Source organism: Limulus polyphemus, unplaced genomic scaffold (genome assembly GCF_000517525.1).
Source record: "Limulus polyphemus unplaced genomic scaffold, Limulus_polyphemus-2.1.2 Scaffold725, whole genome shotgun sequence".
Classification (NCBI taxonomy): domain Eukaryota; kingdom Metazoa; phylum Arthropoda; class Merostomata; order Xiphosura; family Limulidae; genus Limulus; species Limulus polyphemus.
In genome coordinates this window covers 284,596-311,711 of record NW_013666335.1, presented here as the reverse complement: position 1 = coordinate 311,711, position 27,116 = coordinate 284,596, and the positions used below count along the sequence as shown (strand labels likewise).

The window sequence follows — 27,116 nt, the reverse complement described above, 5'->3', positions numbered from 1 at the left end:
CATTGTATTTAGAACCAAGTTCTAAATACAATGAGTTTCCAACTGTACTATTTATTGTTTATCTATTATTGGCTGGTAATTCCTGTTCAACCATGAATTTAAGCTTTTTAAAAGATCAACAAATTTCTGTAAAAAAGCTTACTGTAACATCGTTTACAATACAATTATTAGTTTTTCAATTACTGATAATATTTATAAAAGCGGATACCCCGTTTAAAACTATGATATTGGTTGACACCATTGTTTTGGGTTTTGAAGCTGAAGAAATAAGAACAAGAAATTCAAAATAGTTACGGTGATATTTACAGACATTCCCAGAACTTGTGACTCTATCATTACATAGATATTGTTATAAAAGGACACATTGTATAGTATTGTAATTTTGGATGACCTATTGAGGAGATATTTTTAATACAATTTCGATGGACAATCCGAATCATCCGTACATAGGCAGTGCTACCGCCTGCCTGATATACATATATATATATATATATATTACGTTTCCCACACTTTTTACATAGAACATAACTCTATTTGAACGTTGTCACTAATCTGTTTTCATATTTCTATGTGTTTGTCAATTTTTACATATATATAGCACGCCAGTCTACTTCAACGCTGTTGTAACTAACTTGTTTTATATTTCTACGTTTCTCACGCTTTTTTACATAGAACATTATTCTAATACTATCATTAGCCTGTTTTATGTCTCAATGTTTCTCACGCTTTCTTACATAGAACATTATTTTAATGCTATCATTAACCTGTTTTTATGTCTCAATGTTTCTCACGCTTTTTTACATAGAACATTATTTTAATGCTATCATTAACCTGTTTTTATGTCTCAATGTTTCTCACGCTTTTTTACATAGAACATTATTCTAATACTATCATTAGCCTGTTTTATGTCTCAATGTTTCTCACGCTTTCTTACATAGAACGCGATTCTAATGCTATCATTAGCCTGTTTTTATGTCTCAGTGTTTCTTACGCTTTGTGCTTAGAACATAGTTGTTTCAATGCGTCACTAAACTGTTTTATATTTTTAATGTTCTTCACATAGAATTGTATTGTAATGCTGTCACTCTTTTTTTATAAAACAGTGAACGCAAAAACGCATCTCTTTGAATTAACTTACATCACACAAGCTTCATCCAAAATATAACTCTATAATAACTTTTTCAGTTCGACATTTAATGGTTATTCCAACAACAGTTTTTATATTTTGTAATGAGTTCTCGCGAAATGTACGGCACATTTTTCGAAGAAAAAAAGCTGTTTGTTTAATGTTTTGTAATTGCTAACAATTAGCGACTGACCACATGGTTGTTTACGGGTCAAATACTGGCAAACGGTAATTAATAAAATATTTTAGGTATTCCACTATATAAAGTAAATAATATCTATGCAATGTTTAAGTACTTATGAGCAACAGTGATAAGTATTTAAACAGAGTATTCTGTTACGAAGTCACTTTTAGCCAATGAAAAAGTTTCACTTAACTAATCGTCTAGTGATAAATACCTTCGTATTAGATTTGCTAGTCAGTCAGTCAGTCACAAACAGTCCATTGTGTAGCTTTGTGCTCAATTACAAACAAACCCGCCAATCAAAAATCTACAAAATAGCCAATAACTATAATATATAAATGATACCTTAATACCTTTATAGTGGTTAAACACAAGCAGCCTCACACACACAAAGAAAGACCTACTGGTGAATCTTTAGTAGCCATTAAAAAACAGTGCTGATTGTTTGCGTGTTTTGTTTTAGTGCGAAGTTAAATAATGATTTTAGTGCAATCTGTCCAAAACGGGGATCGATCCCCGGATTTTTTCGCGCATTTAAATCCAGAAATTTACAACTGACCCAATGTGTCACGCACTGATAGTTAATTACTAGCTTAGCCGAATAAGAAGATTGTTTGTGTTTAAGAGCGAAGCTACACAATGAGCTGTTTATATTGTGCCTATCACGGGTATTGAAACTCGATTTTTAGCGTCTAAGTCTTCGAGCTCACCTCTGAGCCACTGGGGAAGGGGGCAATGGTAAAAGAAGAGAAAAATCTATATTATTATTGTTTTCCACAAGTTTGCGACGACAAAAAAAAATATTGTTCCGATTTTTAGATAAAAGTATACTGAAATAGTTAATTTTCCTATTTTTTTACCTGATGAACGATGTTAAGATTGTATAATTAGTGAAAGAGAATTTGAACCATCGTAATGAACTATACATGTATAATTTTGTATGAGACAGAAAGGCAAATTTAAGCACTTGCCGTGCTTTTCCTCTATATTAATAAACAAATAAAATATGCTTCCTAATTTCGGTAAAACATGCATACGACAATAAAGTTAATTCTTTGATAAATAGTTTAGGCAGAATTCATTCATACTAGGTTGACAGTGAAATAGGAGAAAACTGTCTGTTATAGAAACACTTGTAGAAATATATTGGTGCCTATACAATCTACTTATGCAACTCAAATGTAGAGGACGACGTTTCGAAAATCTTTCGAAACGTCGTCCTCTAGATTTGAGCTGCAAAAGTAGATTATATAGGCACCAATATACTTCTACAAGTGTTTCTATAACAGGCAGTTCCGTCTATTTCCTAGTCAACAAAATTTATTGCTTACGTTTTAGCTTACGTGTATACACACTCCAAATACTATTTCGAAACTCCTTATTTTAAGTTTATATTATTGTACTGGTTAACTCTAAGCCTTGCCTTCTTTCATTCTTTCACAGAGACAACAAAGAGGAACATGAAAAGAACTGAAAAGATTTATCACTTCTTGAAACTACAAAACAGTATACAGATCTTCAGTCACGCCGTTCTTATCGCGTAGCATCCTGGGTAATAAATCAAGTTTGACCACGAGGGGGTGCTACAAAGTTACGCATGCGATTATTTATGATAAAGTATTTTATTCTTCTAGAATACATAGTCAAAGTACTACTTCTGTGTTTAGTGATGTTACTATTGATAAGTCAACAATTCTGTGCTTGTTGAGGAGCTTCGTAAGTCCACGTAGACACAAGTTTTTGACTGGGAAAGCGAAAAAAGTTTTCTTCTCGAGTTCTGTTTCAACTGAAGTTAACTTGGTGACCTTTCCTCACTCCCTTCCAAAGTTCACATTACCAGCTGGATCCTCGTGAACCGAAGGGAAAATATTTTAGTGACCACATAAGGCTCATGTTTCACTGACACTAAGGCCATGGGAAAGGTTCACAGTGATTGAATGTGTGACCTTTTCAATTAGAGTGTATTGTAGAACCACTGATTAAGATAGAAGCTAAGATACCATTTTAATGTGGACTTTTAAGAAACACAAAAGTTTGTTCCGCATAATTCGAATGCCTACGATTGAGAAAGTCGAAATTTTATACAACTCACTATATAAACAAATGCTGCTTGTGTAGATTTTTCGTTATTCAGTCTTCAACGTATATCAATAAACACGTCCAGAATTTGAAGGCATTTTCAATCCTACCTGTTGCATCAAAAAAGGTTCTTGTGCGTAACGAAACATACCTTTTTATAAAGTTTCATGAATAATTAGTACGTAACATATAAGGTAGTTTACTAAATTTCAGACATAATATAGACATATTGTGCATCTTATATTATATATAAAACTCTTTAAGCATGTCATACCTACATGTGACATTTGAGACACGATATGATTTAAATTTATATTTGAAATATGATATTGTTTTACGTGTTACATCCGATGTATAATAATAAAGCAAAGCTGTAAGACAACTGACACATGATATAGCTTCCATGTATGATCTCTCAAGTGAACAACGCTTAACTGCATGACATTTGAAGCCTGATAAAGCTTTACAACGATCTTTAGACATGATTAAATTTCATTATATTGTATTTAAAACGTAAAATAATTTCAGTTTGTGATAATTAAGAAATCAATTTGTTACACTGAAGCAGACTAGAATTCATTTTGCTTTGATCATGATTTTGTTTTTTACCGAGAGAACTAAATTATGTTTTGTTTGAGAAGAACGTTTCCATAAATCTCGCATACTGTTAAAACTATTGTCAACCAATTTTGTTTCAAAAACATTTTGAAAAGAGGAAGAATTATGAACACCATATTATTAGAATTACGAAAAAATATATATTTTTTTACCGTACAATAACAAAAAATAGTTTGAAACATTACATTGGTTACAGTACTAAATATAATTATTGAAATGTTGAAGAAAATGGAGCGGTATAAAGCAAATACTGCGGAAATAGCACTCGATCGTGTGAAAATGAAATTCACCTGAGTACAGTCACTCTTTGATAGTTTGTACTGTTATTGGTTGTAACAAAATAAATCAAAAAGTACCACACCAGTATAAAACTTCTGGTCATGGTTCGCAGGTTTGAAATAATAAATAAAAGTTTTGCTTGCCCAAGGGCACACATGCAACAGACTGTGACAAAACACCATTTTTCAGTAGGATCTATATTCCAGACTCCAAGGAGAGTACGTGAAACTGCTATTGTTAACAGTAGAAGAGGCCGTATGAGAAGACAGAAACTCTCTACGAGATGTTAAATATTTCAGGATATGTTCTTTATGAGACTAACGACGATCGAGAACAGACATTGTTAACAGTAGAAGTGGCCGTATGAGAAGACAGAAACTATCTAAGAGATGTTAGATATTTCAGGATATGTTCTTTATGAGACTAACGACGATCGAGAACAGACATTGTTAACAGTAGAAGAGGCCGTATGAGAAGACAGAAACTATCTACGAGATGTTAAATATTTCAGGATATGTTCTTTATGAGACTAACGACGATCGAGAACAGACATTGCTAACGACTTTTCTATGAATACAGGTGTGAATGTTACCTAAAGAACAGTAAGATAGATATGAGAACGAAGTGGTTTTAATGAAGGTGTCGCAGGTCGAAAACCACTGCTGAAAAGAGGTCATCAAACCGAAAATGTGAAAGAGGCATTCGCCCGCAACAGAGGACTGGTCAAAGCTGGAGATGTTGCTTTTTACAAATGTATTCAAATTAAAATCGTACGTCAAAAATGAAAAACTGCAGGTAGAGGAAGATTACATCATAGTCAATGTTCAACATTTACAGTAACATAAAGGGCTCACATACAAAGTACTACTGTAGTGTACGACTTATTTACAGTAACATAAAGGGCTCACATACAAAGTACTACTGTAGTGTACGACTTATTTACAGTAACATAAAGGGCTCACATACAAAGTACTACTGTAGTGTACGACTTATTTACAGTAACATAAAGGGCTCACATACAAAGTACTACTGTAGTGTACGACTTATTTACAGTAACATAAAGGGCTCACATACAAAGTACTACTGTAGTGTACGACTTATAAGTACTACTGTAGTGTACGACTTATAAGTACTACTGTAGTGTACGACTTATAAGTACTACTGTAGTGTACGACTTATTAGTACTACTGTAGTGTACGACTTATAAGTACTACTGTAGTGTACGACTTATAAGTACTACTGTAGTGTACGACTTATTTACAGTAACATAAAGGGCTCACATACAAAGTACTACTGTAGTGTACGACTTATTAGCTTTTCCTCTGTATTTTCTGTTATTTTTTTCACTATTAATCAACTCGTACTTTTTCTCATATCGTTGTTTTAACCATGATTATACCGAATATTCAGGTGAACTGGATTAACCGGAGATATTGGATACGTCCGCTAAGTAGGATATTTGGCAAGATAAGGTATTACGGAACAGTGCTGAATGTATACCAGCCGAGTTTAAGTCTAGGAATAACTGGACTGAAGACAAAGTAGAATACACTAAGAACACAATCTTTATCAAAAGCTTAAAAAATTAAAACACTGTGTGTGTGTATACTTGCTTAACTTTGTCGCTTCTTCACAGAGTCGAGAACAGAATAAGACTCGGAATCAGACTAACTACACAAAGACTCGGAATCAGACTAACTAATCAACAGATTTCCATCTAAAACAAAATCTCTAGCGCTACTGTGATGTGATATCACGTGACTGATCATTCTTATTGTTTCTTTGTTTTGAATTTCTCGCAAAGTTACTCGAAGGCTATCTGTCCCTAATTTTGAAATGATAAGCTAGAGGAAAGACAGCTAATCACCACCACTCTTGAACTATTCTTCACCAACAAATTGGCCGTCAATTATAATGCCCCCACGACTAAAAGTGCGAGCATGTTCGAGGATAGGATTCGAATCGAGCTTCGGATTGCAAGTCGAGTGCCTTAACCACCAAGTCATTGGTTATTATCATTCCATACTTGTGGGGCCGTGATCTCTAGATACTACCTGTACAACCAGGACATTACTCTAACCTTACACAGGATCGCATATAGCAATGCTCTCCTCAGACGGTAACAGGTATAACCTATACTTGAGAATGACAAAGAAATCAAGGTTACCTGAAACAAGACCAACTAAACGGATTTCTTGATCACGTGTTATGTGCAAAACCTGCACATACTCAGAACAGAGAATTAACTTGGAATCAAATATTAAATCTGTAGAAAAAAATAAACCTATAAATATCTATAGCACATTTAAATACGTAATTCCAGTGTAATTCTTCATAGCGATTGAAACTTACATTTGGTGTTAAAGGAGATTATGTGAAAAAACTAAAGCAGGCGTAAGAAATAATAATGAGATTTTTTTTATTTGATAAGCACTGATATGGAAATAAGTGAGAATTTTAAAAATGTATTCAGTACTTGAAACAATAAATCTGGGAGACTTTTGCGGTAAACTTGTAATAAAATGCCATGATATTCTGAACAAACTCATGAAAAAGTAGAGAGAAAGTTAATCAATTATAACTGTCAAATAAAAAAAAACATCTTTTAAGTTCTTTTTCGAAAGAAACTTATTCCAAACACAAGTAAAAAATAAGCACTGTACAATGTTTTTTAATGAAAGACGCTCAAGTTATCCGTGTAGAATAAGACAAGTTTCTAATGAGTTCTAAAACTAAAATATAAAAGTCGCTAAATAAACATCTTCTTTCTCTTCCTTTATGTCGCTTCATAAATCATAATAAAAAAATTAATTTAAGGGTGCTGATCGTCAAAAAAAAAACCCCATAACGTATCGTATAATGTATACAACCCTTCGACAACAGGTCGTGCATCGCACTATTATGCAGTAATTTAAACTTAGTCAATAAATCTTCTATTATTCTAAATTCGGAAAAACATATTTGCTGTTCAAAATTTTTTTACGGGATTTTGTATTTCAATCGTACACATTTCATGTGAAAGTTATCAAGTGTGTGTGTGTGTGTGTATCATAAACAAATATTCAAACACAAACATCTTTACTGACAACATAGCAATATCAGCATTACACGTTAAACATTTTTAGCCGCAGCATAGCAGCTTATAGAATGGTTCGGAGTTTTTCAGGTACAAATTTTAGCTCATTGTTCCGTCATCTCTTGACCGATTTGAGATCTAATTACAGTTTTGGACTCAACAGGTCAAACCCTCTCGATTGATGTATTTGACCACGCTCAAGGTCTCATAGCTTAATTTACTTTAATCCTGCCTAAAATAATTTCAATTTGAGGGTAAGCTGGTAGAGATCCTAATGAGTGGTAAAATCGAATCTGATATACACGAGCCCCACGTTTGGTATATAGCTAATAAAAAGGGAAACAAAGGTCTCGTAGATTAATTTACTCTAATCCTGCCTGAAAGAATTTCAAGTGCCGCGGCGATTGAGGATTCTCTTTTTATATAGTAAAGCAATGAGCAAATGACCAAGTGTGTCATTTAAGACTAATAATCGGACTAAAAAAAACTTTTCATTTACCAGTAGACAGTGTACTGTATTTTTTAACCCCAATTTTCCTAAAACCATATAGAATAACAAAAGCGACAATAAAGTTCACATCTAATATAGATATCGCAACAACTCTAATTGTTTAAAACTGTTACCATTGCCATGACAAACATCATTATTCTTGAGTGTTCAAACGTAAATGAGTTGCTCAAAAAAGAAAAAACATAAAGTAAAACTTTCCAAAAAAGTTATTAAGAGACACTTTTGTATTCTTAATAAATATTACTTTAGTCTGTGCGCATATAAAAAAAGAATAAAAATAAAAGAAGCTAACCCTTTTAAGCCTGCTAAAGCAAGTTAATGTTTAGATTAAGTCTGCCTGTCACCTAGAAGGTCTCTGTAAATCTATAGGTCTGTGACGGAGACTAGTTGATCAATACACACATCTCACAAAAGTCAAGTAAAGTATACTATTTCAAGCCAATGTTACTATGGCAACCAACGGGTTAAAATCCCATTGGACATACTGCTTTGATCACGTGAAGTAAATAAAGCCGATTAGCAGCGCTCAGCAAAATTTGTAAGTACAAGGCCTGTTCTCTCCTCAGGTTTAGTGACATATATCATACGTAATACCTTGGGCAGAATGAAATTATCTGGCTTTCCCATATCAAAATATGTTATTCCCTGACCATTTAACCATTTGATCTCTGCTTGTAATGTATCGTGAGCTATTACCCATAATGATATATGAAACTACAGCACATTATTCATGTATTGTTCAATAGGACATGGCAGGTTGTAAGTTAAGAGTCACAGTTTGCTTAAATGTCATCTTGCAAAGTTTAATATGATCGGTCACGTCGTCCTAAAATTATTGATGCTTTATCAGAACATGCACAAACAAAGGCAGTTTACCCATTTATTTATGACAGTGTATACCGAACACACTTTTTAGTTTTAATGTAACTCACAGAAGAAACGTTATTAGAAAATAAACAAATACTATTGATTTTAATATTTGTTACTATTGCGTTTCGACTTGGAATACACGGAAGGAACGAGGAGTATCCTTTAACAAGTACATGCTCATGTATCAACTATTTATCAAAGCAATATTTTCTGTTGTGCATACATGCAGTAAACTCATATTTCCAAGATCTATGAAACAGCTGCACGCGTTAACGAAATCATCTAATGATCCAAAGCACATTGTATTGTTTTCGCACGTGCTTTTGAAACTGTGCGTAACAAATTGATCTATATCGAATTATTGAAATATGTGAATTAACCTGACCATATATTTATTGATCGATCACAATACAGAAATTATTTTCAGGTTTACGCAAGTTTTGTTGTTCACGAGCTTGTCAGATTATGGTAACAAATAGCTAAGTAGTAAGTTCTAATTATACATACAGAAAGTTTATAGTTGTATTATTATCGTACTCGTTAAAGCTACGGTAACTGGCACAGACACGAATGTTATTGCGTGCAAACATACCCTTTTTCATTACAGAACTACACCATTCTAGTGTCAAGTTTTTCATTCTTTTCTTACACGATGTCTCTTATTACATTAAATAAAAACTACTACTAGTAAAAGTACTCGTATTATTTTAATTTTGCTATATTCCTTGGATTTAAACACAAGGAAAAACACAAACACATTGCCCACACTAAACCATACTAGCACTAAAAAATATCCGTAACAATTTATATCTCAAGAGCACACCGTGGTTTCAAAGCTCATACTTTGAAAACAAAACCAAAACTATTAGTACAGTTCTGTGAAACTACACATGCTCACCTTTACCTTCAGTCTTTACACTTTCCTGTCCCCAGCATCTTGTTTGTTGTTTGACCAACAGTAAATTTTTCTAATGTATTACTCAGATGCATTAAATTATAAATCATTAAGTAAACATGGTAACTTCAGTTATTCACTGGATTAAGTTCAACAAAGATTCATGGATAACATAGAGCGCCAAATTCACGAAAACCCTTACATGTGCCATACTGTTAGTCACTGTCAATAAAACATTCCGCACTTCAATATTTCTTAATACGATTTTTACAAAACTTGTTGTTGTCTCCAAATTATTGATATTATGCATTGCCATCCATAGTTTGTTTTATACGAGTTTTTTCTAACTGTCCAGAACGCAAAATATAAGAACCACTGACTTTTCTTGCTTTCTCTGACCCGTAGGACCCAGATATATATCGCATTACCGCTATCGGTCCAGATTGTCATAGCGGATATATATATATACGTATAGGTACAAAAGGAGTTTATCTCACGTTTATTGTAATAAGTTAAAGCTTGCCAGTGACTTTATAAAATGTTACAAGTAAATAATTTCAGTCACAACATAAACGTAGGTAACTTAGACAACGTTAATATGATGGGTCTCACTCTCTCACGATACTTCACAAAACTAAAAAAGAATATCAGTCTAATATATATATATATATATACACACAAATATGATAATCTATTTTACCTCAAGCTGTCCACGAATTTATTTTAGAATACGAGACATTAATAATGTATGAATGTATGCTGCATGATAAATATAATACTGTTATTACAGTAGTTGTCCAAGTTTTATTATAATAGTCTTTCAGAAAACTATGAAAAAATATATGCACTTATATACAAATTTAAGTTGAAAAAACATTAGTAACAAAAAAGTTCTGATATTCGGAAGGGCATATAGGGTACAACCCCATATACTAAGGAATGCGACCTTTTCAAATTCGTACATGAGTCTACACACCCGAAAAAAAAAATAAACATTTTTTAACGTATGTTAAGCTGGCAGGCATGCGGAATTTTATCTTTCGCTTTCCACCTGCTCTAAACAACCGTTTAATATTCCAAGCAAAACCAGCAAACATGGTTGAACGATGTCAAGAACTGTTTCTGGCCAGAGATTCCTGCTTTGCGGACTCTTGCTTTGTGTGAAGAAAAAATGTTAACAAGCTAGTCATTTCTAACAACATTTATGTTCAGTGTAGAGGTGTGCATCAGTGAAGGTCCAATATGACAACTAACCGTTTCAACAAGCAAACACTAAAGATTAATAGGTTCATTACTTCTCCTTTAAGAACATCTTCGTGTATTTACAATACGTCAGCAACGTACTATGGCATACTGCAGGAAGATAATAAATAAACTGACGCTTAACAGTCCTGATGACAATATAAGTATGAAGTAGTAGGGTTACCATACACATTCATAACTCCAAAGGATAAACAAATTATTCGGATGGGTTGCCAAGGCAACAACAGAAGAGCATGTTTTTCTGTGTACCTTTGAACTTTCAAGTGTTTTATAAGTTATTCTTCCAAGCTATATACAGTTTTAAGCCTTAAGGTACGCTGTTTCAAGCTGTCAATACCATGCAATTCTAATGCAATTGCCATGATCGTGCGTCAAGTTCGATTTTCGTAAGTTATAGTGAGCAGTAGGTTGTGTGCAGTTAGTACACATGAAATACAAAACGTTTCCGACCTGGAAGATATATCTAGAACAGTGGAAAAACAGGAAGATAAAGTATATCTCACATTATTTCACAGTGGTCAAGTCGAGTTGGTGAATTTTTAAGAAAAAACCTCAAATCCATATCTGTTGCAGTACATCAAGGTTCCGCCTATATACACACCGACTCTCTGGCGCCGAGGCTACAAAAAAGGTACAAATACATTTCTTGTTTTCACTTCTCGATGACGTCAAAACACAACCAAGGTCACCCACCATTTCTCATATCATGAAGCTTCTTACACTGTTGTTTCTTTTTAACCACGCCGGTACAATATTATATGAATATGCGTAATAAGACATAATAATATAAAACTTCATTTCTTTTTTAACAGCATGTTGCGTTTAGTTCATAACACAAAATAAAAGGATAGCGACATAAGGATTCGCATATTTAAGTTAAAAACACAATATAAATAATAAATAGTTTACCCTATCGTTTGAACTTCTTTCTCTAGCTTTTAGCACCACTCGAGAAACAACGGCTAGGATAGTTGAGCGCGTGAACAGGGGTAAAAACAACTTAACAGTTGGCGTAGATAAGATAAAACTAAACACACCTCACAACGAAGGTTGGCGAGGAATTTGTTATAAGGCCAAAACACAACACACGTGAAGATAATAAAACTTATAATGACCAGCTTTCGGCCTATTACAGTTACTCTGTGAACAGTTATTTCGAAAACGTTAATTGAATTCACTAATACACAATGCAACAATGAAATTGTGACACAATGTATAATCAGACGCTAGATAGCAATTGCTTCCAGATGTTATGAAATATTAAGCTAAATTAGGTGTACGTTTTTGTTGTTGTTGTTGTTTTTTGTCAATCGTTAATAATGAACCTAGTTTCATATTTTAGATATTTGTTTTAACCTTAGACCTGATAATTCTTTACTTCAGTTACTTTTATCTTAAGAGTAAAAATAAAAAAAGGTTTCAATCACTATATGAACTAGTAAAATGTTACCTACAATTTTACAGTAAAACCTTTTACCTGTATAAAAGTAACAACTCAAATATACTTAACAATTTTTACATAACAATGGATATAGTTAAGTGTTTCAAGATGACTTTATGTACATTCAATTATCATGAACAATAAAAAGTACTTTAACAAATTGCATTAGTTTGGTGTTAATAATCTCATTAACACACTATATGAAAGTCAGCCACTAGTAAAGCCTTTTCTCACGTGTCTGCACAACTATGTTATAATTTAATAGACTAAACTCAAATCGAAGAAGTCATTCAAAGGTCCTCTGTGATACTTATTAAGAACTTCTAATCCAAAGTGAAGGTATTTATGTTTAATAAATAACTGAGGACTCAAAACTCAGTAGACTGACAGTCGATGAATGGCAACTCAAATATTTATAGCTCCCCTTAATAAAAATCGACTTCAAAATATGTTTGTTTTAGAGCCAGACAAAACATTGAAAAGTATAGCAAGAGTATCATATACGCTTCAATTACAATAATTCAAATACCTACCGCGCGCATCCGCGAGTTATAATAAACAAAAATCCACTCAAATCTATTCAAAACATTCACGTTAGTTTCTTAGAGACCAATTTTACGTCGTGTTGTTTCGAAGCGTTTTATCCCAGGCGTGAAAGGGGATTTACTTGCAAACATGAAAGATATTTACAGTATAAGCGTATGAATCACACCATCTATTATCTTTTTTACCATGAACTTACTTTTCAGCATAAAATTTTACATGTTTAAAGTGACTTTCATTCCCTATTATAAGAAATACCTAATTAAGAGTCATGGAAATAGCCTTTAAAAGCATACAACTTAGTTACAAGAAAATGTATATGATTCAATGATGATAATGTGAATGGTGAAACTGATCACGACAACGAGCTAATAAATCTTTTTGTTTTAAATGAAACGCTGGCAACAATTCCTTACAAGGTGATTTGTTAAAGATGTGTTTGAAGTTAAGCACAAAGCTACACAATGGGCTATCTGAGTTCTGCCCACCACGGGTATCGAAACGTGGTTTTTAGTGTTGGAAGTCCGCAGACATACCGCTGTGCCTCTGAGGAGCAATTTGTTAAAAAATAAAAGCATAACTGGGCATTGTTTTAATAACCAATAATACAACAACATTTACTGATAATATATATAAATACATTCTACCACCTAACAGCCCCCAGTGGCACAGCGGTATGTCTACGGACTTAGAACGCTAGAAATCGGGTTTCGATACCCGTGGTGGGCAAAGCACATATAGCCCATTGTGCAGCTTCGAGCTTAACTTCAAACAAACAAACACTACCACCTCACAATGTGGTACAATAACATCACTAAAAAAAGTATTCCCTTCAGACGTTTATATTTCGAAACTATGCGTCATAAAGATTGCTTGGGGTATGTCTGAGAAAATGATTATAAACCATATACAGTACTTGAAAATAAATGAATAAATAAAACTAGCTGTATTTGGTCTTATTCCAACAAGCTTCAACAGAACGCGCGTCTATTCCACCTACCACGTGAAATGCAGAAACTCTCTCTTAAGTAGATAAGACAATAGCGTATGTCACCAAACAAAGGAAACGAACCACTACAGGTGCTGGTGACTTCACTAGTCATAGTTCGCCAAGCTTCATTCAGCCAGTGTTTATATATGACACGTTGACAATACAATTGTTCTGGTTGCTTGTCTGTCAGTTTCAGTACAAACTTTCAAGTACCCCAACCAAAGCTTTTCAAGCACTTATTTCCACCAAACTACAGATTATACACACTGGTGTAATTTCTGTAGGTCAATGGCTGGTTAAAATTAAATGTGAAAACATGATTTAATCGGGATATACACGCAAAATGAGCAAATAAAATATACACATAAAAAATTACACGATTTCTTACAATAGCAATATCCATGACACTTGGTTGCAAAGACTCCTGTTACATTTCTTTCAAAACGGACAACTTCACATGTTTTATATCGCTTGAAAATGAACAAAGGTCTTTATCTAATATGATTCTGTGTTGGTAACTTTTGAAACAATTTTCCAGTTTCTCTGAAGTTTGATAACGAGTGCTACACCTTCCATTCAAAAGACGTCTGCCAAGAAATGGCGCTGGTTTATAGAATTCCCGATTTTTGATTCTTGCGTGTCTGCGTGTTAGCGAAACAGTACACGTACAAGTCGAGAGTGAACCTGACCCCCCTTGACCAGAGAGATCTAAAAACCCGTAAAGAATACAGCAAGTGTCACACAAACGTTTAACATTTATACACAATATTTTATATGAATATATTCATTGACTGGATGAGCATGGAAGTTATTCAAATATAGCTCGTTAAACACCCTTTAACAGTGACTGAAATATGTCGTCACAATCTGAACCTCACCATATTTCCACAACAGGGCTGCATCTACAATACAAAGGCTATACGAAACCCTTCTTCTAGAAGTTTCACTACATTAAAGATGTATTTAATACTTCTAAGTTCCTTGTTAAGTTAGAGGAACGTGTACTCAATACCTTTGGTCTTTATTCATAATTACTAAATACTTTCACATCAGATGGAAACAATAATAACTTCCTAAATTCTGTATCAAATTTACTATCATAAAGCTGTCTTTTTAACTATTCCATATTTCTTTACCAGATATACAACCATCTTCCAATCATTGAAAGTTGACAATAATTTATTCTAAACCACGTGCCTTTCCTTTATGATAGTTAACGAACTTTTATAAAATAAAATTTTATTTCATTGAATTTCAGCTTCTCTGTAAATACCAGATAATTTGATAATTGATGCTCGTCAATGATTATTACAAGTAATGGATAAAAAAACTACAGTGAAACCATCTTAATCTAAGAAACATTAAGATATAGAGCATTAAAGCATAAAAAGAGATATTATACCTTTTAAAAGTTGTTTTGTTTTTCCTTACTTTTTTTACTCTTACATATCGCTATGATCAATGTTGTCGAAATTGTTTTTTGGTCCGCCTGGTAAAGAAAGTAATTAAAATGTTTTAGCAGATTTATCAAATACGTACGTTTCTTATTTTGAGTTTTAGATTTCTGTCAATTCATTTCTAATTTCATAAGAAGGAATTTTAATTGAGATTATTAATAACGATAATTAAAACTTACTACTGGCTATACTGGTATTCATATTCACAGTTAGCTAGAAATTTGTTTTTACATAGGTGCGAATGAATGTTTATTTTGAATTTCGCGCAAAGCTACACGAGGGCTATCTGCGCGAGCCATCCCTAATTTAGCAGTGTAAGACTAGAGGGAAAGCAGCTAGTCATCATCACCCACCGCCAACTCTTGGTCTACTCTTTTATCAACGAATAGTGGGATTGACCGTCACTTTATAACGCCCCCACGGCTGAAGAGACGAGCATGTCGAACCCGCTACCCTCAGATTGCGAGTTGAGTGCCCTAATCACCTGGTCATGCCTAGCCAGAAATAGAGTGAGATACGTTGGATAAATAAATTTTAAGTAATCACATGACAATTTAATAGTCTTCTTTTAATCTTAATACATTCAAAACTAAAACTATTGGTTTTATAATAGCTTTATAACTAGTGTTTTGATTTCGGATATCAACTATTACATTATCAATGAATTACATACAATCATTTTTAAAATAACATAAACACAGGGTTTAGAGTATTTTAATTCGAGCTTTTACACACTACAAGAAGTAGAAAAAATATATCTAACATATACATTTTATAAATATTATTTTACCCATTTAAAAGTCACAAAACGTATAAATGGGGAGGGCCTTAATTAAATTATTCATAAGATATTTCACAACAATTAGAAAAAATTGTCTAAAACAACTTATTACAAAAATTATAATCTAGAAAGCTATTTCTAACTTACTGACTGTGCAACTCTCTTTCTCATAAAGAAGAGTGAATTACTGTTTCAGTGCAAAACTTGTAGATATTTTTCATTGAAAAATACTATTCTAGATCATTTAATTATAACTTAAAGTATATAAATAAGTGATATAGGTACTAAATTTATAATGAAAGTAACACACAACTTTTCCATATTAGAAAATACTGTTACATAATTGAAAATAATTGTTAAGAATTTCTTTTATTTGTAGATGATGATGAATAAATTATAATGTATCAAATAGTCATCATGGATAATAAACACACGAACACATTTGAAGGAATTTCTAAAACTTCATTCTTTCATTATTAACAGTCAAGAAACATTAAACTGGTAAGGAAATTAACAAGTATCATTATTATTGTTGTGCCGATTCAGTGCAAGTCAAAGAAAAGTTAAAACAAAACTATTTATTAATCGCGTCAAATATTTATAGTGCCCCTAAATATTTATCATGAAAGTTATAAATAGCTGATGTCAGATGTTCCCGTTGATGTATTAATTGTGAAATAATTGAAATACATCATAGAATTTGCTATCACGCTGAAAGAGAAAAAGAAAGTAGTCTCTTTTTTGTAAGGAAAATTAATTTTTACAAAAACAACAAAGTTAACATGATATTCTAATAAACTGGACTGGAAAATCGTCTTTCAGACAATAAACAGTATATGTACATATATTTATTTATTTATACGTAACATTATTTAATAAAACTACGTGTAAAGTAAACGATAAAGTACGAAACAATTATGAACGTTATGACATAATTTTACCAGTCGAAACAAAGAAACTAATAAAAACGAAGAAAAAAACCGGTAGTAAAGAAGTTAGAAAGCTAAAAGGTGTTTATAGCTGTCTATGAAACGAACCGAAGCCAAGTTATTGCAAAGTAAAGTAAATGTAAAGTTAAAATGAAGGCAAACTTAGCTAAATATGCAGAAACGTCTCAAGGCGTATTCGCAAAGTGCTATAATTATGGTTTTGAACGAACTGCGCATGTGTATTTTAAACTTAAGTAAGTCGAGAACGTCCATAGAAATTGTATTAAGTGTAGTGTTCATTTTTTAAAGGAAATTACACGCGGTTAATTGTTGTGTGAAATACTTTGCAAATAAAAAAATTAAAGTTGAAATTCAAAGCCGGTGATCACGTGATGACACTGACATTGTGCCATCGTGTACCATACTCGTTGCATTAAAGTTTGACTAAGCAAAAAACAGGTAAGGTGATTTTGAATGGAAAAGTCAATACACAATCCAAACTCCTAGAATAAGGCCCTTTCTAACGATATGAGACGTGATCGAGAAATTTGCGAGAACAGTTCCGGACAGACAAACGAAAGCGAAATATATATATATACACACACACACAACATAGAAACGTAATAGTAAATTATGCTCCAAATAAAGTAAAACATATGTATACAGTATATTGGCAGGTTGAACCCATTCGTTTCCTAATTTCACAAAAGGTTTTGCAAAGATGCTTGTTTTGAAGTTAAGCACAAAGCTATACAGTGGACTGTCTGTGCTCTGCCCACCACGGGTATTGAAACCCGGTTTCTAGCGTTGCAAGTCCGCTGTGCCAATGGGTGTGTTTTGGAAAGAAAGAAAAAATAGTAATGATTTCGAAACAAACAATGAAAACACTGTAGTTAGACTACGGAAAAATTAACAAGTTAATATATTTTATTGCAGCAAAAAAATTTCTTAATATCACATAATATTTAGCATCACGATGTATAATATATCTGGAGAAAGACAGCAAAAAAATGTATTATCATAAAATATAATTGAACCTGAATAAACAATATGAACAGTACCTTTTTTGTTGTTATATACCTTTTCATTTAATTTAGTGAAATGCCGTAGGTATTTGTTATATTTTTTAAAATTATTTAATAAATATACACTCAACCATCACTCATCATATTTCAGACGGTCGGTAACACATACTTAGTAAAATAACTGTAAATTTATTATTATTATTACAAATTACTTGAGACCTGCATGAACAACAAAAAATAAAAAGAGTTATTGAAATTAATAAATTTCTAAAAAAAATACTATTAATAGGAATGACAATGAAATAAGACAACATAGTGCCAGTGAAGTTCTGATAATTTAAAATATTTTCTCTCTTTGACAAATTTGTTGGTTAAAAAGCTTTCATAGTGCCAGTGAAGTTCTGATAATTTAAAATAATTTTTCTCTTTGACAAATTTGTTGGTTAAAAAGCTTTCATAGAATATAAAACCGAATATAGTAAAAACTACAAGATTTTCCACACACTGATGTTTACAGTATTGATTAAGTACTACATAATGATGATAGTTTTTCGTTAGTCTTATTTCATTTTTTAGCTGTTTAAAGAACTATATTTTAGGGTGTGAGGAACCTATGTTTCTTAATTAAGCTAATTTAAGCTACTGTGGCTAATGATGATGCTTTATATTTTTGTAATTTACTCAAGATTTTACGAAACTAGTGCACCAATAGTTATTAAAAGGTATACTTCGAAAACAAATTGAAAAGACTTGAAATTGTTGGTTTAAAAATGGTTATTTGGTTTTCGTTGTATTTCGCGTAAAGATACTCGAGGGCTATCCGACCCTTATTTAGAAGTGATAGACTAGAGGAAAAGCAGCTAGTCAAAACCACCCACCGCCAAATCTTGGGCTACTCTAGTCGAATAGTAGGATTAACCATCGCATTATAATTCCCCCACGGCTGAAAGGGCGAGCATATTCGGTGATGGGATCCGAACCCGTGATCTGCAGATGGCGAGTCAATCGCCTTAACCACCAGACCTTGCCAGGCTTTGTTTAAAGTGATATTTTATATATTTTATACTACTAGTTTAGGTAAGGGCTCGGATTTTAAACATTTGCAAGAAAGTGGATTCTCTTTGAAAGCAGACAGTCTAAATTATGTACGGTCTATCCAATTTTGCTTCTCCCCGAAGGCTTTTCAGCTTTTAATCTCACGTAGTCCCTAGTTCCTTGGAGGTCTTTAATGTTGTTAAAAGTACAACAGTTCACTAGTTACACAACACGATTTTCGTAGAATGTTTAAGAATGAAATAACTATATATTCTTGGAAGCACAATTACTCAAGTGGGTTTAAAAAAGGTCGAAAGTCTTCCCGGTATAAACGCTTCACGTGTCAGATATTATTCCTTGACAAAAGTATACTATTAGTATTTTATACGAATATTGGGTTCGTCGCTTCCATTTGATTTTAATATGGGCGGTTTAATAACTTTAGCAGTTTTCTTCTGCAATTTGTCATTGTAGTTTATTCCAGTGTTCCAGGAATGTTAAGTTTTTCTTTGAAAAAGACTTAAGAAATTAAATACATTATATGCAAGGTATTGCTACTGATATGGGTTTCTGCATTGACATTATCGAACGTATTATAAAAGCGATATGTACATATATTCGTAATAATATTATGCGGTGTACAATACTAACGTGTTTTTGAGAAGAAAAGCAAATACAATGGTATTAACATATACATATATAGACACACACACAAGGCGTAACGAACGAAGTTGCTAGTGTTTTCAGTAACCGTGATTTTATTCCTACCTTTAAGCCATTGATAAAAAATAAAACGCTCCTAATTACAAAAGATAAAATATAAATTTTAAGTAGAGAGATAATGTAAGAAATTCTATGTGAATGTAATAAGAAATTTATAGGTCAGAATATCGTGTGAATAAACGTGAAAGTTGTGAAGTATGAGGACTAATTATCCTCATTAAAGAGTGCTCATGAAATAATTCGTGTTATTTTATGGAATGAAGTTAAACTGAGAAACTGAATTTAATATTACGAAATTAACTGGAATTTTATATATATATATATATAGATTAAATTATTCTTTGTTAAATAGAGATGACAGATTAGTCAAAATATCAATATTCAGTTATAGCATTTTGAGTTTATAGATAATAAGGTTAATTTAACCTTTCTCAGTCCCTAATTTTGTTGAGAGAAAGTTACTGTTACGTTATAAATTCTTCTGTTGGCAGTAGGTGTTACTTGGTCACTACTGTTGATGATAGTGTACAGTTGTAACCGATGGCCGGTGATAGTTAAATAAAGCGTTACTGTAAATTCAAAACGTTGTTTTCATGTTTTTCATTTATGTAGTGTCAAATGCGATCCCTTGCTGCAGCATACATAGCTGGAACACACTGTGAAGATTTTGATAGTGATCTTAACCATTAGCGAGTATTGTGATAACTTGAGGTTATATACCACAGTCAATTTCCGTTATGACTTTAAGGTTATAACCGGAAAATTGCAATGGAATTTTGAAATTAAAATAATTTTAAGGCTTAATTTATATCAAATTCATTATTGTTTTATAGTGCTGATTTTAATCGCTTATCTACAACTAATGTAATTAATATAATAATAGTTTTGAAGCTATTTTTTATCCTATACACACACACACACACATTCCCTGCTTTTGAATGATCAACAGTGACATGAGTAATGCTTGCGCATTATGACACGTGAGACAAATGTATTCTGTATAAAATTATTCTAATCTCTCTCTGTCTGGATGGTTTCTTTTTTGTGACCAGAAGGCGCTGTAAATCATAAAATGCACTGGACTACTAAGTCTTTATTATTATTATTGAACAAAGATTTCTTCGCGCTTTGTTTACATCTTTACAGTCTCTTTCTTTTCAACTCAAAGTTGAAAATTCAGGTTTATTGATGCTTTGTTTACAATGTTTCCAGCCAATTTCTTTTTTCAAATCGAGGTTGTAAATTCAGGTTTACTTAGTACTCTATTTACTTTGTTTCCAAGTCTCCTTCTTCTTTCAGCTCAAAAATTCATATTTACGTCATGTTACATTTTTGTTGTATGTAGTTGTTGCTGTTATATGAACAGCAATTTAGTATAACTAAGAATACCACACTCTTTTAATTTCTTGGAATTTAGGGGTAATCCAGAGGTGAGTTAATCCTGATATAGCTCTATAATAATAGAAATTAAGCTGTTCAGCTTCTTAACTGAATGGTCATCATTTTAGTAGGCAAAGCAGAAGTAGCTGAACCTAGTTGTATCTCTAGGGTTGCTTCTTTTGTGCTGCATTCGAGAACACACTCACAGCTGACAGAATATTTGAGGCTATTAGTTTATGATTGCGCAAGAAATCTTGATTCAACAAAATGACAGGAAACTCAAGGAATTGCTGGTTGAATATGTCGATGTGTTTGTTGGACCAGATTTGGAAAAAAATAGCTTACCACATAGATACAGGTGACAAGTCCAATAAGAAAAAAAAAACCTGTCAGGCAGTATTCTTGGAGTGCTAAGAATATTTATTATCCAGCACTGAAATACATAGGATGTTAAGGGACATAATCACACAGTTTTCAGAAAGTGCTTGGTTGTTTCCAGTAGTGATTGTCATAGATAATGTTATGTTATGTTGATTTTAGATCGGTGAACACAGTGTCCTGCATTGATGCTTGTCCAATCTCTGTACAGATGGAGGTTTGGGTGCATTAGGAGACACCCACTGGTTTGGCACTATAAACCTGGCTTTCAGGCACAGATAAGTCGAGCTGGAAGACAAGAACAGACGTAAGACTACTTTCAGTGCTCCAGATGGTTTATGTAATTCATGTTGTGTCATGCCATCTGGCCTATATAACGTGCTCACTACTTTGAGCAACTAATAAGGCTTACACTGAGATAGTGGCAATAGAAAAGATGTCTCATCTATGTTGATGATACTACAGTGTTTGGTTACATATTTCAGTCTTCTACTGAACAACCGAAGTATGTAACTTCAGAAAAAAAGGCAGATTTGAAATTGAAACAAGAAAAGTGTTCACTCATGAGTAAACAGGTGAAATGTCTTAGTCACACTGTAAGTTCAATTGGACTATTGACGGAATCTGTGAAAGCTGTAGTGGTAAGAGACTGAGCTTAATCTAAATAAGAGATCTAAAGTTTTCTAAGTTTTGCATCATGTTATCAAATATTTGCAGCTAATTATTATTGATTGTCACTCAAGCATTTAATTAAAAGTGTTTTAGGTGAACTGAAGATTGTGACCAAGCATTTCAATCACAAAACTGTTCTTATATAGAAGCTCTGGTGTTAACATATCCCAAACAAGGTTGTCCATTCTTGCTGGATACTGATACCAACAATACTGAAACTGGTGCTGTATTGTTTCAGGTGCAGGGTGAAATAGAGGAGCAACTGTGGGCAATAGAAATACACTCGTGGATCCTGACACAGATATAACACAATAAAAAAAAGAACTACTTGGAGTTGTAATATTTCTCAAGTATTACTATCTCTACTCATATTGTAAGGGGTGTTGCAAAATAAATCACACTTTTTTCCCAGGAGCATAACAAAGTAAAATAAGATTTTAATTCAATCAAAAAGTAATTCCAAGTATCAATATCACTTGATTGGGCCACCATTGTTCCCACACACTAGTTTTAATTGATTTGCAAAAAATTTCAGCATTGCAACAAACATGTCTGTTTTTTGTGGCTATTTCTGCGAGCACATCAGTGAGAACACGAATCAAGATTTCACATTTGTGTCTCTCGCTTTCAGGCAAATTTTCCAACATTTCTTCTGTGCATTTTTGAACGAAAGCTCCGAAATTTTCGGTGGGATTTAAATCTGGAGAGTTCCCAATCCATATTCTTCCACTTTTTCACGAGCCACTCTTTCAAATTTAACAATTCTGAAACTTTTGTGGCATTGTGATGTGTGGATTGGAAGACTTGAGTTCTTGGAGCATGTCTGCTACTAGTTTCTAAGCCATCCCAAAGGCAGCACATGTGACACAAACCTGAGTTCTAGTGAGTACCACGATTCAAATGTTTTTGCAAAAACAAATGAAATTGTAAGAGTCAAGCACCCAATATTACGTTGAAATGATGTTTTCTCACGAGTAATGATATTCGCGGTCCTAACAATTTTGTCGTTACTTCGGGGGAAAAAGTGTGATTTATTTTGCAATACCCCTTAGAAAGTACACCATAAGTGTAGACCACGCACATTGAAATGGTTTATGAGCTTTATAAACCTCAAGGGATGATTTAACAAGGAATCAAACACTGCACAGGCTCACAACACTGAAATGCTGATGGATTGTCAAGACATAAAGTGAAAGTCTACCAATTTATTGGATATCCTGACCCTGACCACTAGGTGAAAGTTAAAGCCATTACAATAGCTGTTAAAGCATAAAGTACAATATTCCACAAATGGTTGAACACTATGAATGATGATGATCAAAAAACTCTGGGAAAACAAATGAAGGACAAAGCTCTAGCTTGCTGACTACTTGCTATTCAGCAATGTGAAACACAACCACTGTAGATCAAGAAATGTAATCAAAATACACATAACCTGTGGCATGGCATGTGTAAAAGCAGCTAGGAATTCAGGAAAGTGTGCATTTCTTATAAACCATGACATGCCATTCTTAATTAGTGTTGCAGCTAGTGATCAACAGAGCTTTCAGAGAGAAACTACTTTAGAATTTGCATAAAACAAAGACTGGAGGCCACCAAGATGTTACACACATGTGCTAATATGCAATACTGGGTTTTCTGGCCACACCCATGTCAAGATACTAACACTATACTGTGTGAGTTGGCCAGAGTAAAATTGGACAAAACAGGGAAAACTCCAGCAGAAAGTTAAATCTCCATTTTAAAGAAGAGCTCTGGATATAGCTGAGCTCCTCCTAGAGGGCTGAATGTGGTCCAATGGTTAATGTGCCAGACTGTGAAACTAAGGTTCATGTCTGATTTTAGAAAAAAAGTCACACTCAACACTTTAGACCCATGGGTGCATTATAAAAGTGAAGGTCAAATTTCACTGTTTGGTTTGACTATAGCAACCCTAGTCTTGGCAATGAATGATGTTAACTAGCTGCCTTCCTTCTAGTCTCTCACTTCAAAATTAGAGACAATCAGTGCAGATAGTTCTTGTGTAGCTTTGCATGAAATTCAACAAACTCCCCTCAGATTTTCAAAGAGCCAATCAGTATTTGTTGGTCATTATCATTTACTTCACCAAGAGGGACAAAGTTTATCCATTGGCTGGTACATTAACACAGGCTATTACTGATGTGCTAACAGAACAAAGGATATTACAATTCAGAGCACCTGGAGAAATTTACATCGGCCAAGGATAAGATATCAAGAGCTATTTTTTTAGTTGTGTAAAGTGTTTGTTGTGGTGAATATTCGTACTTTGCACTATCATCCCAAGTTTCTGGTTTACTAGAATGGGTAATACAGAAAATCAACTGGATATATCCATAGTTTGTTAATCATCATCATTCGTGGTATCCAACAATGTGTGGGATGAACACTTAACATACATAAGGAGGATGTATCATGCAACTAAACAGTAGTTAACTGGTTATCAACCGAATATCTTCATATTTCATTGGGACAAACAGCTCCCTCCCTGTGTGTGGATATGATATATGGTACAATTCCCTTTCCTCACAGATGTACCACAATGTCTACAATAATTAATTAATGCATGCATAGAAACAGGTAGAAAAGGCCACAATATGACAGAAAAGATCGTATGATAAAGCAGTAAGAGAATGAATGTTTGAGTGTGGAGACAATGTATAGCTGTAATACATGCTAGCAACATGGAAGCAATACAATTCTGGCTGGTCTATCAAACTACAAGCTGCAGCTGTCACATAACCACATTGATTAAACTTATAAGCTAAAGCTGGACATCCCTGACAAACTTTTTGTGGACTGGCTAGATCAGGAATCAGAGGTTGAAACCAATGAATCAGAGGATAATGTTTTGTATGATCTTAACTCAGCTGATGAGAAGAAAAACATTGGAAGGACTTAACTGACCACTGGTTTTATGTACTAGCTCTGAAGAAGCCACAAAAGTGAAATATCAGTTAATATAAAAGTTATTTTATAATTACCTGGAGTGTATTATCAAAGGATTAACACAGTTGTTATTAACTTCCTGACCAGCAGTTACAGAAGTAGGTACAATGATTATTGAAAGAGTTGCCATCATTACTTTCTGATGTATTGAGTGGTGTTTTATGGTGAGATGTCTATAGGATATTGTGTGTGATATTGTTATATCTGATGTTAGTAGATATAATTCATAAAACATCAACATTTTGTATAACTAGAGATGATCATTAGAAGTTTCGAAACATTTGTATGCTGAAAGTGCATTTCCCCCCTTACTTTTATGCTACTGAACAACTTTAATTGGCAACATGTTTATAAGGCATTTTGTAATGATCACTCTAACTGACAAGTAGTGGAGTTTCTGTGGAGCAGACCATGTGATATTTGTTAAACTCATAGCTAGGACAGCTGATGTTATTGGTTGACAATTACAATTGTCAACAATTACAGTTGAGAGAACTGAAAAGCACTTGGGGGGAATGTTGCAGTGAGCAATAGCAGGATGTTTATGTTATAAACCAACTGAAATAAGTTGTGTGTATGAGACATGCTCATGCTTTCCACTTGTATAGTGAAAAAGCTATTAGTCAGCACAAAGTATGAATCAGTTTGTGATGAATCTTCATGAACATTTTTGTCTTTCACTGGATGTTGTGTGTATTCATTTTTATATGATGTTGACCATGATAGTTTGGTTATTAGTGTTTGTGGCCATCTTTTACAGGGAGTGTATTTACTGTAGAATATTGTTTTAGTGTGTGTCAGTATACTGATGTATATTGTAGTAGACAGCACAATAGTTAATTCTGGGTGATGAAATATAGCTGAAAGTCAATTCTGTGAATTAAATTTAATGTCTAGCAGATGACAGTAATGAATTGATGTAGTGTGAATGAAAGATGTCTTGAAAAAGCAACATACTAGTTGATATGGGTACTATACATAAGACTGTAGGCAGTCTGAGTGACACTATAATCACATACAATGATATTTCATAATTATATGAATATATATATATATATATATATTATATGGAGGTTTGTGGCATTACACACATATACATCAAGTCATTCATGAGTGTTTTATTACATGAATGAAGCAATTATACAAAAAACACAACTTCCTGCCAACAAATGAATGAAAAATTAAAAGATTTGACCTGAATGTTAAGATATTCATATAGGAAGCAAATTATAATCACTTACCTGAAATACATTATTGGAAGATATGATACTGGTGAAAAAATATTTTCAATTCAACATTGAAATATCTGGCAGATAGTAGATTTTAATTGAAGAAATAAGATTAACGGGCAATCTCGCATTACAATTGGATATAAATCTGTTTTACCCATTGTTTTCAGTAATGTTCATTTAGAATATTTTCATTTGGTTTGAACTGAAATAGTCATGAGTAGATGAAAGTATCTGTAGAAAGTACAAGAGTATGATTTGAGGCAAGATGTACATACACCTGTACTTTGTAGCTGCTTCAAACAATACAACACTAGTATCTGAGCACTCTTATTATGGACATAAGATGTTCATGCTAATGGGTCCCCATGGTAAGAAGCAAGAAGTCAATACTTATACAGTAACTAGCATGATTTCAGTGACTTGTATAGGAACCAGAGCCTAAAGTTTTACCCTCTTTCTTCCCTAGTGAACTGAGTTTTCTTATAGTAACAACAACATAAAGACTTACGTGAGAGATAGCTGTGTTAGCAATAATCATTTGGTAATGATAAAGTACAAAGCACAAATATATGATAGTCAAAAGTAGGCCCAGACAAAACTTACTGGACTTGAATGCTTACAGGTTATAGGCCTCTGGTACAAGCAATATACAAAAGAGAAC

At 33.2% G+C, this 27,116-nt stretch overlaps 1 pseudogene; it reads right to left on the bottom strand.

Annotated features, from left to right (window-relative positions):
• LOC106460186 overlaps nt 1-27,116 on the bottom strand; it is a 161,824-nt pseudogene that overhangs the window by 130,911 nt on the left and 3,797 nt on the right.